Consider the following 14,803-nt stretch of genomic DNA (forward strand, 5'->3'; position numbering starts at 1 on the left):
TGATATGCACTCAGGTAGGCATAGGTGCTAGAACTAGGGATGCTATCGCACTCCCTGGCTTGAACTGGTTTCGAATTTATACAAGATTTACAGTTTGGTTCAGTGGCTCTCAGCACCCCCACTATAAAAAAATTTCTAGCACCCCTGCATGTAAAGGGTCTATGTTCCACTTAAGTTCATAAAACAGGTCACAAATGGCAGATATTCTGGCCCTTAGTTCGGGGCTAAGGCCTGACTTTCACCCATAAAGTAATTCGGTAAGTTTAAAACCCAATCACACTGATTTTGTTTGTTTGTTTAAAATTTCTACAAAACAAAAACTTCCCTCTGAGGGAATTGAATCTGGCCCTAAATTTAAGACCACACCATTATCCTTATGGTATCAGAATCCTGTCTGAAATCCAGTCCTTCAAATGTCCCGAGATGAAATGGGCAAAAAGGATACTGTACAGGAAATGCTATTCTTATGGAAGGGGGGGAAAGATTTAAAAATGGAAGTGCTGGCACAACCTTAATTAGAATGACACAAATGTCTTCACTATAATATGTGTTGTCTCAGCATGAAGGTTACCTCAAGGTTAATATATTGATTTCTAACCTGAGAACATTGCATTGTGTGCTCCCTGCAATTATAAATGTGGATAGTTTGTAACTTGGCTGGTTTGGTTATTTAGAACTGCTAAGTGTCTGTCTGTCGAAAGCACTAGGGTTTAAAGTGCACAACAGCATCTCTCATCTGAATTAATTAATCATTTACATTCATAAAGCTCCCTTAACACATGCATCCCTGAACACCCGGTAATGAAAATAAATAGAATAAAATTATATTGACAGCTAAAAGCAAGGACTAGAAAATGTGTTTTAGGTAAGAATGAAACACAATTATATTAATGTTAGAAAATTACCAAGAACTGTGGGGATTTTCCAGTGAATAAAACAGCTTTAAAACTAATCCATACAATTTTGAAGCTTTTGTACCCTAAAGCATTCCTCTCCCCTCATAAGCTGAGGGAGATCCACAGAAGACCAGAGGAAGGCATTCAGAAAGGCCATTCACAGGTTGCTAAATCAGTAGCTGTGAAGACTGGTAAGGAACAATAGCCATTTTTCCTGCCTCAGATCATTTGTATGTGCACTACACAGTAGATTTTAGCCTCAGTAATGATAGCTGAGAAGGCATCAATGCTATGGCCTTCAATTCATTTATTGTGGATAACTGTGTACCAAAGATTAAAAAAAGAATTGAAGAGAAATCTTATTGGAAGAAGTTACTGTTCTGCAGAAAACCATAGGTAGAATAAGTGCCTGTTTGGGTGTCTGGTTTTAAAGTAAGCGGTCGCCATTAAAAAAGGCAGCATTTGCCACAGTGGACTTGAGGCCACATTTCCTCACCCATATGTACAAGAGGAAATAAGTCTAGTAATTGAATTGGCCTCCACTGGCAAACATTGTCTTTTTAAATGGAGACTTCAGTAGATGTGATACCATGAGATCTCACACAAAAGAGCAAGAGTTTCTACATGTGAGGGAGGTAAAAGTCTTTCATCTGCAAGACTGTACATGGAGAAAAGAGGAAGCTCGCTGAACTTGGTACCGTAGTCTTGAAAGGGAAGATAAGGCCATATGATCTCATTTCTGTCAACAGAAGACTATCATTGCCACACTGTACTCTGCTGGTAGCTAGTGACTTTTTAAACACAGAAGAGTTTCTGCTGTTACTATAAGAGATCATGCTGGTTTAGCAGTGGAGTTCAGAACAGGATGTGATTGATTTGAAGAAGAAACTGGAAAGCAGAGTGATCATAGACAGAATAGTCATGGCCAGCTTGAAGAAACAGGTGGACTGGAGAAGTATTCGATCCTGACCAGTGATCAGCCTTAAGTGAAGCTCTCATCCAGTCCAAGTTCCCACTGGATCTGATGCAAGGTTTGCCTCTGTAGCAAGACTACAGCATCAGATAATGTTCTCCCTCATACATACTTCTTGTTGTGGTTAGTAGATACTTATATGCCTTTGTATAATGGTACCACCTTTATTTCTATGCTGAAAACTAATTTCTGTTTTTAAGCCCTTAATTAATGTTTATTTCAACCACTGGATTTGATTTCTTCCATGGAAGAATCAAATCAAAGGGAAGTATTCAAATCCATACCTCCTTTCCCAGAGGCTATGTTTTCTTAGTAATTCTGCAAAGTCACTATCCTCTCCTCATGCAAATCCCTCCTGTAGACCCACTTCTGCCATGAAGTCTACAAGAGGCCAGTCAGCTGACTGTGTCAAGGTTGTAGGGTAATTGGGAAAGGTCTTTATACTTTTCTTTTTTAAAAAAAACCAAAACAAACAAAAAAAACAACTAAAGTTGGAAATTTAAGTCAGCAAAATTCAAACTACAAATAAAATGCAAATTTTAACTGCAAGGGTAACTAACCAATGGACACACTCGTAAGTGATGTGCTAAATTCTTCATGATGAAGATTCATTGACTTTCAAAGAGATGCATTCTTGTTAAACTACAAGATACAGGAATTACTGGGTGATATTTAAGACCTGTGTCAAACTGGAGGATCATAACGGTCTCTTCAAGCCTTAAAAATTAAAAAAAAAAAAATCTATGAAAACCACATTACATTATTCACATTTTAACACAAATTGTCTAGTCACCACCGGGCCACCTTAGTGGTCTGGTTTACCTCTTTTCCCTAAACTTATATAGTGTTATGGAACAGGGACTAGTCATTCTTTTGAGTCTGTTCAATGCCTACTATGCTATGCGGGCTACAAGAAACAACTACTACTGATTGTTCATTTCTCTTTCATGGTTTTAAAAACTTGGTGCAACCTCTGAGCAGTAGCAAAGATTAAATGGCAGAGACACATACAAGCAATTCCATACTTTGCTCTGAACGTGGATCTTAAGTTGAGGAAGAGGTGATTTTGTAACCTAAGATAAATTATCACTAAAAAAAGCTGGGGGAGGGAGGGTGTTTGTAATCAGCTCTGAGAGGGAAGTGCGAAAAGGGGGTAAGATTTCTGCAATTGCGTGGGGGCAAATAACTAAAACTTGTCAGATTTTTAATTTAAAAAGGTGTAGATTTCTAGCAGTGGATATTGGACAAGCATCTGGTTAATTTGTCAGCCACCCCCATAGTGCCTGCAGAGACCAAAAATAAACATGCATCATCAGCATACAACATGATATTGAAGGACATGATTGCAAACAACATCACCTTGAGGCAGAATAGAGTTCCTTATGGAACCCCATGGGCAACATCCACAGGAGTGGATGGGTAATTCTTCAATGCTCACCAAGCAGCCTTATAAAAATAAATCCTTTAATGTGCAACTATTTTTTGTGAAATCTGTTGCCTACATGTTATGAGGTGTTGCCCGATCCTCATTTAAGTGATATATTATGTCACAACTCAGCAAGCTATTGCTGGTATAAATTAACTACAGTTAATAAATGCCAGCAAGACACATGCTAGACGGATCTCCAGATTGGCACTGCGAAAGCATGTCGCTCTACACATTAATACGTAATCATTGAGGCAATTATCTTCTTCCCAGGGCCTAAAATTAGAAGCAAATGCTGCCAAATGTTGTTTTCAGGCTGGGCTGTTGTTCTGTCTCCTCGGTTTCCCTTCTTTTAGTGAGATTTAAAAGTTCTCTCACACTCTCACAGCAGATATCCTGAAGGGATTCTGAGAGCACAAGAAATACAGAACAGACTAATGAAAAGGTGATATCCAATGTACTGAAGTAGGTTCTCTGGAGTCTTTTGTCTCTTTTGATTGACAGCTGGTGAAAAGTATTCCACAGGCAGATTTACCTTTAAATCAGAATTGTCTGCTCAAGCAGAAATGATGTTGGTTTGGGTCATTATGTGATTCTGCCCATGTCTGTTTCCCTTATTAGCTATTTGCTATACCTAAGTTCAGCCTTCTGGCTGCAGGTAGCATCTGCCCCATTAGGACAAATAGTTATTTACTTTATGCCATTATCTTACATAGCCATGGTAGTTATGGGGCAGGCAATGTTTCAATACACAGCTCAATTTTCAGTGACATATGCTGCATTTTGGCCTGTTCCATTCCCCTTGGGTTGAAACTAACTAAACAAATGGCCATCCTGAATGCAATTTGTTCTTACGAACACTGACCCTCCCCTAGCTCCAAATGAAGACAGTGGCAAAACTCCAGAGGGTCGGGTTCATTGTTCCATATTGGTTTAGCCACTTAAGAGTTCCATTTTTGTGGTTTCTAGCCTCTCTCTTATCGAACTTACCTAAATAATGAGTTACTTCAAAAAAGTAAATGACTCCCATGTGCAGGAGGATTAGCAGTTAATGAAAATGGGTAGATTTTAAAGAGCAGTTGATACAAAATGGCTCAGATTCAGGCTCAGACAAAAAAAATCAGATCACTGGCACAGTAGCTCTTGTTTCCCATCTTCCCTGTCAGAGGAAGACATTAACCCATTCTGTATATAGTCCTACTCCAGATCCCTTATAAGAGACAGAATTACCATGGCCTATCAATGAGTTAGAGGAAGGTGAGAAAGAGACTAAAACATGAGCCAAAATTGTTCAACCAAGCAATGTACACAATTCCCATATATACACACATCAATTCTCAGGCTAGATAAAGAAGAACAGGCAGACTCATAAACTCACTCTCTCCATCTCTCTTTGCTTGTTCTTTGCAAACATCTCTCTTATTTATACTGGAGTATCATTCAGTGGCCTAAACTGAGACAGAGGCCCCACTATTCTAGGCACAGAATACTGTGTGCAGACGTGGTCGTCCCATCTCAAAAAAGATATATTGGAATTGGAAAAAGTTCAGAAAAGGGTAACAAAAATTATTAGGGATATGAAACAGCTTCTGTATGAGGAGAGATTAATAAGACTGGGACTTTTCAGCTTGGAAAAAAAATGACTAAGGGGGAATATGATTGAGGTCTATAAAATCATGACTGGTGTAGAGAAAGTAAATAAGGAAGTGCTATTTACTCCTTCTCATAACATAAAAACTAGGGGTCACCAAATGAAATGTTGTGAGGATGTTGTGAGGGCCAAAACTATAACGGGGTTCAAAAAAGAACTAGATAAATTCATGGAAGATAGGTCCATCAATGGCTCTTAGCCAAGATGGGCAGGGATGGTGTCCCTAGCCTCTGTTTGCCAGAACCTGGCAACGAGTGACAGGGAATGGATCACCTGATTGCCTAAAAGCGGCAGAGTCCTGTGGCACCTTATAGACTAACAGACGTATTGGAGCATAAGCTTTCATGGGTGAATACCCACTTCATCGGATGCATGTCAATGATTAGCTGGTCATTCCCTCTAGGGCACCTGGCATTGGCCACTGTTGGAAGACAGGATACTGGGCTAGATGGACCTTTGCGCTGACCCAGTATGGTCCTTATGTTATGTTCACTGTACATACACAGAGTAGAAGGCAATCCCTTCCTCAAAGACTTTGCAATCTAAATAGACAAGCAAGAAGCACACAGAGGTATGCAAAGTTCCTGTAGTCATAGTAAGTCAGTGGCAGAGTCTGGAATAGAACTCCAGTCTTCTGAAGGCCCAATGAAAATTATTATCCACATGGCTATATTGCCCGAGCTGCCTCTCTAAGCTGCACCCCTGCACCTATGCAAGTCCCAGTGCTATCAGGTCATGGCTGTTTGTCATGGCAAAAAAGAGGAAGTAATTGATACAGGCCCAGACTGTTTGGGCTTTGCGTTAATGCACTAGGGGTTGCGCGGTGGGGACAGGAGGACCCAGGACCCTCTCACCACAACCACCTGTACCATGGCCAGGCAATGGGCCTACTATGTTCATTTCTAGGTACCACATTATTGCAAGTATGGGAAAGAGACAAGGTGGGTGACGGAATCTCTTTTACTGGACCTGAAGAAGAGCTCTGTGCAAGCTCGAAAGCTTGTCGTTTCTTCAATACCTTGTTCTTGGCTTTGTTGGAGTATTGGGAGTAGTTTTCTCTTCAGAACCATTTCACTGTCGAGGATAGGCATTCCACGGGTGCTCTGGGGCTCAAGCACCAACAGAAAAACAAGAGTGGGGGCTCAGCACCCACCAGCCACAGCTGTTTGGCGGCACCACCAATCAGCTGTTTGCCAGCTTGGGGAGGCACTTGTGGGGAGGGAGGAGAGCAGCAAGTGGGGAACTTGTGGGGAGGGCTTGAAGCAGGGGCGGGAAGAGGCAGAGTGAGGGTGGGGCCTCAGGGTGGAGCGGGGGTGGAGCCCCCCTAGGGAAAAATAAAATAAAAGTCAGCATCTATGCCAGGGGTGGGCAAACTTTTTGGCCCGAGGGCCACATTGGGGTGGGGAAATTGTATGCATGGCCATGAGTGTAGGGCTGGGGCAGGGGGTTGGGGTGCGGGAGAGAGTGTGGGGTGTGGGAGGGGGTGCTGTGTGCAGAAAGGGGCTCAGGGCAAGGGGTTGGGGCAGAGGAGGGGTACACAGTGTATGAGGGGGCAGGAGCGAGTGCGGGGTGCGGCAGGGGGTTGGGGTGCAGTCAGGGGGCTCAGGGCAGGGGGTTGGATGCGGGGTGCAGGAGGGGTTCGGAGTGCGGGCTCCAGTCTGGAGCGGCTCCGGGGCGGCAGCGGTGCGCAGCTGGGGGGGAGGGGGGGACAGAGGGCTCCGCGTGCTGCCCTTGCCTGAAGGTACCTCCCCCAAAGTTCCCATTGGCTGTGTTCCCTGTTCCCGCGGGCCATAGTTGACCCACCCCTGATCTATACTGTCAAGTTACTAATATCTTTTATTGGACCAACTTCTGAACACCAAACAGAAGTTGATCCAATAAAAGATATTACCTCACCCGCCTTGTCTCTCTAATATCTGGGACCAACATGGCTATACCACCACTGCATGCAAGTAGGTTGACTGATGGAGTGAATGGAGAGAAACACAGCAGTGATTAAAGGGCTAGAGGAATTACTTTAAATGCAAAGACTGAAAAAGCTAGAACTATACGGTAATTTGGCCAAACAGTAGCTAAATTGGAGGGGAACATGGCTCCACGTATCTGGAGGATGTGAACACTATGTCATGAGAGGAATTATTTCAAGGACTACACGGTACCAAGGTGAAAGGCACTTTAGGAAAGAACAAGTTAGGTAGGGGAATAACTAGGAATAATGGGGTGAAACTAAGAAAAGGGGAATTTGGCCTCAATAGCAGGAAGACATCTAGACAGTGAGATTCATTAGGGTTAGGGTTTTCAAAGGAAAATGGTAAAAGCCCTATCACTTGGGAGTTTTATAATTAGGCTGGAGAAAACAGAATCAGACATACAGCATGGACCAATGACTCTAAAAGCTTCTGGAAAAGCATCTTCCCAAACTGCCCCCTTCCCGAGGACATCAGCCCCATAATCATGACATTCTGAGGTTTGTTATTTTCAGCTGAATCAAGATGAGTACTGTGGGCCTGATTCTGATCGCACTTACAGTCAAAAGCAACAACAATGCAACCTATAAACGTACATTGGTGTAAAATTAGGTCCTTGGTTGTCAGTATCACTGCTGTCATCTCATACAATCCCTTTTAATATGATGTTTCTCCATTTTCCTGTCCCTTAATCATACACCTATTAAAAGGTCAGAGTTTGAGCTATGGTAAAATTCACTAATCCAGCATATAAAATGTTCAATTAAAATTAAAAAACAATGAAAATGCTAAGAGCTAGAATGAAATTAATTAGCCACTTCTTCCATTTCAAACCTGCATTTAAATATGTAAACAGTGTAGCACTCAAAGATTTATCTGATATAAAAAGAAAACATCAGCAATTTTCTACTACAGGGACAGATGTTAAAGTTGTTCTTGTGATTTTCACAGATGTTCCCCTTCCAGCATCTTTAAAACTGGATTTCCATGTTAATGCTGAAATCCCAAATTTCTAATATGAAACACAGATGGCAGAAAAAATTCAAACCATTAGCACATTTCATGGTACCTGCACTCACAACCATACCTGAAAGGGAGAGAATTTATGTGTGCACATATGAATTTATGTAAACATAGAAAATTCCACAGTTCTACAGATTCAAGTATACTTTGTTTATAGTCTCGCCCCATTTTCTGATGTTAAAACAGAAACTAAGTTGGTGTCTGCACTCCTTGCTGACTGACAATTCTGATTATTATAAAAATATTTCTATAACAATGATGCCTCAGAGCTCGCCCTGAGATCAAAGGCCCCTTGTGCAAAGCACTGCATGAACAGATAGCAAGAGAGAGTCCCTGCCCCAAACCCTTTACAGTCTAAATAGACAAGAATGGAAACAAAAGCATAGAGTAGGGAAGAGACTAGCCCCAGGTGACAACAGGTCACCTAGACAACAGGTCTAGGAATAGAACGCAGGTCTCCTAAATCCCAGTGCAGTGACTTATCCATCAGACCATGTTGACTCTGATAACCCTAATAATGGGTTTTTTTTTTATACCAAGTCCATTATCATGGTACCTGACACCTAAACAACGTTCTAGACAAACACAAACCAGAAGAGTGATCGTATTTAAGTTTCTGACTCCTGATAACTGGAATTTTTACTCAAAAACAAATTTAATTGGATTGCAGATCACTAGGTGAGTGTTAAAGTAATGGTATTATCTAACGGTGTCATTATTAATATTTTATAGCACTCGTCTCGCCTAGCACAGAAAACGGCCCATGGCTCAAAGATCTTACCGTCTAAGTCCGAGAAAACAATGCTGCCAGTATGTAATAAATAAAACAACAGAACAACTTCATGGGAATGGAAAGGTTTCTACTCCTCAAAAGGGCCAAAAACCAGGGAGAAAAGGCAACAAAACCAGAAAATGAAAATCAGCTAAAAACAGATAAAAAAAAAAAGAAAAAGAGTAGCTACTTCCAGAGTTTCAGCTATAATGACAAGAAGTCTGAATCAGAGATGGGAATAGTAGTAGCATCATACTCTCCTACCACAACTCCGTTTTATTTTGAAGGGTGTCTGTCAGTCCATCTATTCTCCCTGGAGCCTACAAGCCTTCTAGCTCTACAAAAGGCCACCCAGCAAAGCCAAGAGTAACAGCTGGGGGGCTTTGAGTGAAGTGCTAGTATCCTCAGTGCTAACAACTTTGGGCCTTTTTCTCTGACTTGCGGTGGTGTAAGCAGGAGTAAAGCCATTTAAGTCAGTGTTATGCTCCACTGACCAAAGACAGGTGTAATATTGGTTTAAGTGCAGGGGAAAACCTATTCGAAGAGAAATATTGTGGTTGTCCCCCCCTTCACCCGCCACTCTTACCCCCACCCAAAAATACAACTTCTTCAGGGTAAATTCCTTTCAAAGGGCTGAATCCTGCTCTGCACCTTCTCTACCTCAGATCTCAAGGGTTCCAGCACAGTTCTGCTGTTCATGGAGAGGCTGGTGGTGCAGAAGCAGTCCATGAGGATTCTGCATACCCTGCACACCATGGAGCAACGTCTTCTCTGCAGCAGCAACGAGGGGGAGATTGGAGCAGAATGGGAAAATTCACCTCTGCCATTATGCCTAGAGTGCATTTGACAATGGCTAGGCAGTTGGAGAGCTGTGACTGTGGCTTATGACAACAATCAATCATCTCACTGCTACCTTGAACACACACTCCTCCTCCCCATCTGTCTGTTGCATTCACTCATCTTATATTTCGATTGTAAACACTTTGGGCCAAGAATTGTCTTTTTGCCATAGGAGTGAACAGTGCTTAGTACAATGGAGTCCCTAACCTTGATCGGGGTCTCTACATGCTACAGTAATATGAATAATAAATAATAAGCTTGGCAAGTAAGTCCACAACTATCAAAAATCCCCACGTAAGTGGGAAGAACAGCTGCTGTGGCCACTACTGCACCCCATGTGGAATAGTTTAGCAGTGTTGCCAACCTCAAGCATTCAAAAATCATGACTCAGGCCTCCAAAATCGTGAGATTAAAAAAATATAATGTTGGGCTCTTTATTTGTTATCTGGTTTCTGAGTCGGTAGGACACATGAGGGTCACAATTTCTAACTTTTCCTTGAAACTATGAGGGCTAGAAAATTAATTCCTGAGTGAAAGCGGAGATAATCATAAAATAACATGACTCCAGGAGCTGGAGCTTTAATATAAACACCAACTATCATGAGATTTGTGATACAATCACGAGAGTGGGCAACATTGCTATTGTTAGGCAAGACAGGCTCCCCACAGTCCAGACCCTGCCTGTTAAAATGGAGGATGATTTTTTGACCTAGCAAGGAATGTTCCATCACTCCCCTCCCCCAACCTTTCAGTAGCCCTCACAGAGGTTTACTGCTGAAGGCCTGGATATACTTCTGCTCTGTGCGGGCCTCTCCTGATATCAGTGCCTGCACCTTCTCCCCTCCATCTTCCATAATGTGACAATCCCTCTAGAAAGAATCATTTCAAATAATCAACCTAATGGCAGTTGAAAATAAATGAATTCTATTGTTCAGACCTAGGTAAGCAAGGACCTCCCTTGCCCTTTAAATCTGGGGCTCCAAGGTTGGGATTTTCAAAAAGCATAGAATATATGAGGAGTTACACTGATTTTCAGAGGTATTAGGGTGCCTAAATCCCCTCAGCTCCATTGAAAATCCCAACCTAGGCCCGTCAGATATTGGTCAATATCAAAAATAATGGAAGTCTGGAAATGCAAAAGATTATTCTCCGGAGTTTTACAGAAATAATTCAGTGGTAATCAGGGAAGATTGAAACTGGAGCTTGTGGAATATTTTCCTTCCTACTAGGCAGATGAATCTATGATTTGTATTTTCTGATTTTAAAATGAGATTCTCCTGCATCTTCAGTGGATTTGATTGATACTGCACATGAGGCTACTCAGTAAAATGATACAGTGTAGATCAAAGCATGAAAGATAATTTTCACTGAAATGTATGTAGCTGAGGATGAGTTATGAGTCTTTGTTTCACAGTTTATGGAACACAATTTTATTTAAAGCCTAAATCTGTCATTTCAGCATTGTTTATCAAAATGCATCCAATATCCTATTACCCCAGAAGAACAGTGTCAAGTCAAAGGTAGAAAATCAAACTTGCACAAAAACATTCTTTCAAATAGCTAAGTATAAAATAAACTCAGAATAGTTTGTGATTTGCATAAATATTATCCACAAACAATGTGTTTGATACAAACCAAAAGTCATTCATCTGCAAGTTAAATACATAGAATGGCAAAAGGTGCTATAAAATTTATAGTAGAAAGACTGCTTGTTGTATACCTAAAGATCCCATGAATTGTGTTCACCTGCTCATATCTCTATATTTGCTAACTGTTTTATTCATGAGTGAGCTGAAAGAATCACAAACAGTGGCCATTTTTTATCTCATTTCTTCATGACCTTGTCGGCTCTGCTCAACTGCTGGGAGTAGATTTCTCCTCAATCCTTTTACTGCCAGGTTAGTATCTCCAAACATAATTAAAATCACTTATTTTTTTTCATTAAACAAACACAAATTTAGTTGTTGTTGACCACACTTCCTCATGAACAGTGGTACCACTTACTCTGTTCCTTTTCAAAGACTGGACCAAGTCCTCAGCTGGTGTAAATTGGCATAGCCCATTGATTTCCATGGGTCTTGGTTTTCATGGTTCATGCAAATTTACACTAGCTGAGGTTCTGGCCAATTATCTTTATTCATTGTGTGTGTGTCAACCTTCCCAAACCCCACACCAACCTGAGTCAACATGAAGATCCTAGCTGGCCAAAAAGAAGCCAAGATTTGGAAAATCCAAGACAACACATACTTGGAAGCAGTTATAAGAACATGAGAGAAAAGAGAGGGGAGATAACGTAACAGAATGAAACTCAGGATTGTTCTAAACCCACCACATACTTTAAGCTCACTGGGACTCCCTTTATTGGTAAAAACCCTGTTTTCTCCACAATCTCATCTAGAATGTCACTGAGCTTTAAGCCTCAGTGCCAAATTCAATGCTCGGTTTTGCCTAAATCACCGTTTGGGATAAATTCTGCTCTCAGACACACCCACATGACTCCACTGAGACCAACTAAGAGCAGAATTTGATCCTTGAGGCTGTATTCATCTTTGGGGATGCTATGTGTGACTTGGCGTAATGCCAGGCATGACTTTGGTCCCTTATGCGCAATGAAAGGTATATGCCATTGGCAGAAAGACGACATCAGACAAGAGGGTTTGTCAGCTGTGATGCTTACTAAGATCATCCACATTCCTAAAAGCCACTGCTTTTGCCAAGTACTTCGCAGCTGGCAAACAAACAAAGAGTCAGCTCTAGTCATAGGTAAGATTAGTGAGAATTATATGCTAGTCCTAGTCCTACTAAGCATGGGCCAAATTCTCCTCTCAGTTACACGGGTGAAACCACATTGACTGGGGTGGGGTTGTACTGGTGTAAGGGAAGAGGATCTGGTCCTATGACTCCATGCAGAAATTCATACTTTTACAATCCATTCTATACTCAGCATTTGTGTTTCAAAAACACTTGTCTAGATTTTCAAGATCCAGATTTAGCACAAATGATAAAGGCGACACCAAACTACTACGCCGTCATGCAAAAACAGCATTCGGGATACAATGGGACAGAGTGCATGTCCTGCAAAGAAGTCAAAAACAGTTAGGCTGGCTCATATTTTTAGGCCTGACCAGCTTGATAGGAAATGCCCAGTGTACCAAATACATATGGGAACATACTGTCTAGTCAGGTAATTGCAGGTAAGAACATGTAATAATCTGGACCAGATTATTCCTTTTACTTCCCCCTCCCCCAACTCACTGGTGAGCACTCAGAGGGCTGCACAGAATCGAGCACAGGTGGCTGGAGAAGAGGAAATCTAGGTGGATTACCCACCAAAGGGGGAAAAGTGGCACCACATCCCTCTTCCTTCTAAGTCCCTAAGAACATAATTCAAAGAAGGCCTCTCATTTAAGACAGAAGAGCTGTCAAGTCCCAAGAATTTCAACTCAACGCACTTTCTGAACATATTTCCTGTTTTGCTTTCCCCGGATGAGTAAAAAACAGGCTTAACTTTTTTTTAAAGCAGATCTTTGGGAAAATGTGAGCAAGCATTAATTATCTTAGACTGAGAAAGTCTCCTAGACCAATGGAAAAAGAATAGAACAGCCAAAAGTTTCTCCCACACAAAAATGCCAAGAGATTTTTTCCCTTTATTTGAGTAAGTTACATCAAAACAAACACAAAATTCCTCACTTAATCTTATCAATGAAATATACCAGAATAAGCTTACTATCCGCTGGAGGTCAAGTGGGGTGTTTAAAAGGCAGAGGGGCTTAGAAGTTACAAATCTACAATGCTGAATAATTAACTTCAGCCTATGAAAGTGAAGTGCGACAGTTACCTGGGGCTAGAGCAGGGTGCTGGATTCAGACTCCTGAGGATCTGTTTTGTCTGACCCTGAGCACATCATTGAGGCTTACATTTATTTTGAAGTGATCAGTGATTTTTGGTAGCTCACTTCTTGGGTGTATGTCTTGAGGCAATGTGGGCTTGATTTTCTGAGTTGCCCACTGCTCATCACTCCTGTTGCCTTTAGTAGAGGTGAAGCAAGGAGGAGTTTGGCCCAATGAGTTTAAGGGTATAAATGAGTTTAGTCCAGAAATCATGACAGCGATCTGATTTTATTTTACTAAGAGACTGACTAAAGGAACCATAACCCTAGCTCCCATGTTTTACTATTCCTGAAGCAGTCATGAGGAAAGTACAGAGGAAATTAATATAGAACTAATCAGATTTAAAACCTTGTGCCAAATTAATCCCTGATGTTACTTCATTGGTTTAAATGGACCTACACCAGGGATGAATCTGACCCTTGTTTTTTTAAGTAGGTGAAACAATTACAAATGATAAGGCACAAGCTTTTTGTGTTTGCTAGCGTACATAAATTGTAAGCTCTTTGGGACAGGGTTTGTCATTGAGTATGCCCAAAGCAAGTCTCAGAGCTTGGGCTGGAACTTGGGCTGCAATGCAGATATTCATACAAGATCAGGAAAAGCAACCACCACTTTTGAAAGGATGAACATCTGGTCAAAGAGAGGTTCCTCTCCCCTCTCCCGCCCCCCAAACTAAAGGTCTGATTATACCATGTGCTTGTACTGATAATGCTACTGTATGGGGCACATACTTCACCAAAGACAGTGGTAACCAAAAAACATTGGAGGCTGCCCATCACAGATGGCTGAGGAAGATACTACACGCTTCATGGAAAGACAAAACAACAAACACAAGAATAAGGGAGTTGACAGAGCAGGACATATAAGAAAATATCAAAGAAAGAAGACTCAGGTGGATGGGACATGTACAAGGTCTGGAAGATGAGAGACATGCTAAGCAAGCGTTGAAATTTAGTATCTGAGAAAGGAAAGAGAAAGCGAGGAAGGCCAAACAAGAAGTAGCAGTTACAGAGGATATTGAATGCATTGGCATTGCTGTGAAGAAGTACCACAACTTGCAAGCAGCTAATCAGTGGAGGAACTGGACTGCTTGATGTTTCAGCGGCACAGGAGGAACCAAGGACCACTCAGCAGCAGCAAGCCCCCAGAACAGTGTTGCTCATCTCTAATACATTCCACAGGTTTACTCCACTTTGTACAGCTGATCCACTCAATATGGTACTCAGCCAGGCTGCCGATGCCAAAGAACAAACATCCTTGGCTCACTGAAATCTATGTTTCAGAGTAACAGCCGTGTTAGTCTGTATTCGTAAAAAGAAAAAAGAAAAGGAGTACTTGTGGCACCTTAGAGACTAACCAGTTTAT

Source organism: Natator depressus, chromosome 10 (assembly GCF_965152275.1).
Source record: "Natator depressus isolate rNatDep1 chromosome 10, rNatDep2.hap1, whole genome shotgun sequence".
NCBI classification, from domain to species: Eukaryota; Metazoa; Chordata; order Testudines; family Cheloniidae; genus Natator; species Natator depressus.